The sequence below is a fragment of the Ursus americanus genome, chromosome 2 (genome assembly GCF_024610735.1).
Source record: "Ursus americanus isolate L20-20 chromosome 2, mUrsAme1.1.p, whole genome shotgun sequence".
Taxonomy (NCBI): Eukaryota; Metazoa; Chordata; class Mammalia; order Carnivora; family Ursidae; genus Ursus; species Ursus americanus.
In genome coordinates, this window is record NC_142128.1 from 69,029,333 (window position 1) to 69,032,928 (window position 3,596).

General features: G+C 58.6%; 1 long non-coding RNA gene across 1 annotated transcript; it reads right to left on the minus strand.

Moving 5' to 3' along the window:
- Window positions 1-267: 267 nt before the first annotated feature.
- Window positions 268-3,385, minus strand: LOC148110651 (uncharacterized). The gene is made up of 3 exons (XR_015722322.1): window positions 3,138-3,385; window positions 2,408-2,470; window positions 268-466 (listed from the first exon to the last, which is right to left on the minus strand). It is a non-coding gene; the product is annotated as an uncharacterized LOC148110651 (long non-coding RNA).
- Between the last annotated feature and the right edge of the window lie 211 nt (window positions 3,386-3,596).

Here is a 3,596-nt window from a genome sequence, read left to right on the forward strand (position 1 = left end):
TAGGAGACAATGGACACCTTCTCCCGTTTCACCTTAAGTAAAGCTGGCTTTCCGCCAGGGAACAGAGGGTGGGGAAGCACACAGGGATCACTGGTGCCGCTGGTTTGGGGCTACTGCCTGATTCCTGCTTTGGCCTCAGCAGCTTTTGCCACCAGTGCCTTTGCACCATTAGGAGAAGTGATGCGCGGCCAAGAGTCAGCAGAGAGAGGCGCTGCCCCGACAAGCACAGGGCGGCCCGCGATGGGGAGGGGGTAGTCCGTCCTGTACGGCCCGCCATCACCTCCGCCTCCTGCTCTGGCTGGGAGAACGAATTTCACTCTGACTCCCGCCCCACCCCCAGCTGGGATCTCTACCTCTGCTCCAGTGGTTTCCAGCTGGGTGTTCCTGCTGTTTCCCCTGCTGGGCCGGCAGCGAGCAACCGGAGGGCCGGCCGGGCTCTGGGTAAGCAAGCCTCCTGTGGGTGACTCTGCCGAGGAGAGAGATGGGTGGAGTTGCCACCTGACATTTGGCTGGGAACCTGCACTGGAAAGGACACAAAAGGGGGCATCCTCTCCCTTGCACAGAGAGGGGCACAGCAGCTTTCCCACCTCTCTGCCCCATGTGAAAAGCGGCCGGCGGGGGGTGGGGGGGCACGGAAACTCCGCCCTCAGAAGGAGGTTTACCCAGCCTTGGGGTTTTAGAGAGGTTGTTTCATCTTGGCTCAGGTCTTTTTTTTTTTTTTTTTTTTTTTAAGATTTTATTTATCTGGGAGAGGGAGAGAGCAGGAGTGGGGGGAGGGGCAGAGGGAGAAGGAGAAGCAGATTCTCCACTGAGCCTGGAGCCTGATGTGGGGCTCGATTCCAGGACCCTGGGATCATGACCTGAGCCGAAGGCAGAGTCTTAACCCACTGAGCCACCCAGGCGCTCCCTGGTGGGGGTCTTAAAGGCACTTCATTGGAACCTCTGATCGGGAAGGCCCCTTCCTGGCCGATTCCTCCCCAAGATTCCCGAGACACAGTCATGGCGTGGGGGCAGGTGTGAGGGAGGGTGAAGAAGGAGGGCTGGAGTGTGCAGAGGGGGGTTTAGAGTGAATGGAGAGGGGAGAAGGAAGCTGGCCGGGCCCTAGGTGTTTGCCAGGCTTCAAGGCAGGGCCCTTTGTCTGTGTTGGCGTCTCTTCCCCTGGCGTTCCTGGCCCCAGCCTGGACATGGGGTGGGGAGGTGGTCAGAGTCCAGGGTGACCTCTGAGAGGCTAAGTTTACCATCAACAAAGGCCCAGCTGTCCAGCTGTTGTTTCTATGTGTGTCCCATTGTTGGAGGGGAGAGTGGTTCATCACCTATGTCAAGGTCAGTAACTGCCTGTGGCTGCTTCTCCCAGGGGGAGGGTGCCCAGACCTCTGGGTGCCAAGAACTTGAACAAGATAGCTTCCCAGACAGCCCCTTCCCTGCACCCTTAGCCATGAGCACCCCACCTTATTTCAGGACCCCGGGGAACAAGCAAGGATTCTCCTGAGCCCTGAGGGCCAATTTCCTGCACTGTCTTTGGTCAGAACGGTTCTCTCTGTGTTGTCCATTTGTCCATTCATTTATTCAATGAGCATTTATTGAGCACCTACTATGTGCCAAGCACTGTGCTGGGCGCTGAGGATGCAAAAATGAGTAAGACATGGTGTCAACACTCAAGTTTGTCCAGAGTAGGTGGGTTAAATGCAGGGAAAGAGGGACACATGGGGCTGTGGAGCCTGGACGAGGGCTCCTAATGCAGTCTGGGGTGGTCTGGGAAGGCGTCCTGGAGGAGTCAGTGTGCTGCTGAGATTTGGAGGAGGGTAAGTGCAGGCTTGGGGTGGGGTGAGAGAGAAAGGCCTTCTGAGAAGCCTTTGCTGCTGCAGGAGCTTTGAGCAATTCCGTGTGGCCGGAGCTAAGGGAGTGTGGAAGCCAGGGAAGCTTTGAGAGTGAGATCCCAAAGGGCGTGTAACTTCATTACGGGGTTTGCGTTTCATCCTGAGGCCACTGATGGAAGAAACGGGAAAGTGACATGACTGTGTCCTCATTTTAGGAAGACGGTTCAGGCAGCAGGAGGATGCTGGAGGGGCTGCAAGCTAAGCTGGCCACACGTGGTGGCCCAAGACAACAGAGCAGTTCGGAGACCCCCGAGCAGGGAGCAGGACCGAACTCGGGGCTCCACTGATCATGGGGAGTGGGGGAGGAGGGGAATGGTGCCTGTGCCATTTCCTGTGATGTGTAGAACAGAAGGAGATGTGGGGTTTGGGGTGGGACCCAGGAGTGAGGAGGGGCTTGCTGATGGCTGAGCATGCAAGACAAACAGGCAGCCGTGCCCCCCGGTCGGATGCTGGGGGGTGGCCCCGGCAGAAGACACAGATTTGGCACCAGGGAAGGACAGCAGGCTGGGATTCTGTCCCCACTGACTCACCGTCCCCTCTTAGCCCTGAGACGAAGTTCAGCCCACTGACAAGAAAATAATATCTTCTGCAGCCTGGGAAGAAGGAATAGAGGCAAAGCATTGCGACAGGACCAGGACACAGGAAACCCGTGTCCAGGTGCCCAACCCTGGCTGCCAGGCCCCGGCGGGGGTGGGGGCAGGGTCCGAGGCTCACTGTGGTATATCCAGGGCCTGGGTCAGTGCCTGGGACCCAGGGCGCCTCCATCATGAATGCCCGGATGAAGGGATGGCAGCTGTGTGGGGACCTCCACAGTCCCCTGGGTCTGGAGCTTGGGGGGGAGGAGGGGGACGGCAGGAGGGGGGCAGGGCGGTTCTGGGCTGGGTGTTGCTGGCTGTGCTGAGGGGTGGCGCTGGTTGAAGTCAAGCCATTGACCCAAAGGGTTGTGTCTGTCCACGATGGACGCCTTTTCTAATCAGTATAACGGTAGTAGTCCCTCAGGTCTCTAGACCGGCGGTATTCGCACCACCTGAAAACTTGTTAGATGTGCACCTTCCAGGCTCTATGGACACTCTGGGGGTGGGGCCCGGAGTCTGTGCTTCACCACGCCCTGCAGGGGATGTGGATGCGCTCACTATAAAGGCTGAAAACCCCGGGGCTAGCAGAGGCCTGCTCTTGTGACACTGCCCGGCGCCTGAGCCCCATCTCCTGTCCCACTCCGGCTCCGCAGACAGCTCTCTCAGCGGGAAGGGAAAACCGTACCTGGAGAGAGGTGGTGCAATGCCTAGAACCAGCTGAGCTGCGTGGACAGGAAGTCCTGTGCAGGAGAGGGGTGTGGAGTCTGGGAAGGCCTCCTGGAGGCGGTGGCTTCCAGCAGGGACTCCATCAACTGACTGAACGCAGAAGACAGTAGCGTTTCTGCTTCAGAAGACTGCAAGCTCAAAGACATAGAAGGGGAAAGTCAGGGAGTTTGGGTGGGAGGCAGGAGTGGACTCACGTGGCTAGGACAGAGGGGCAGGAAAGCTGGGAACTGGGCAGGAGGGGCCTGGCTGGAGACAGAGCTGGGGGAGGGGGAGGGGGAGGGGGAGGGGGAGGTGGAATTGGGGGAGAGACACAGTGAGCTGGCTTCCTGGTTCCAGCCTTGCCTACGGCTCACATACCACTTTGAAAAGAATTTGTTTCTAGAGTGGGGTCCACCCCTGGTTTGCCAGCTCACTCTCC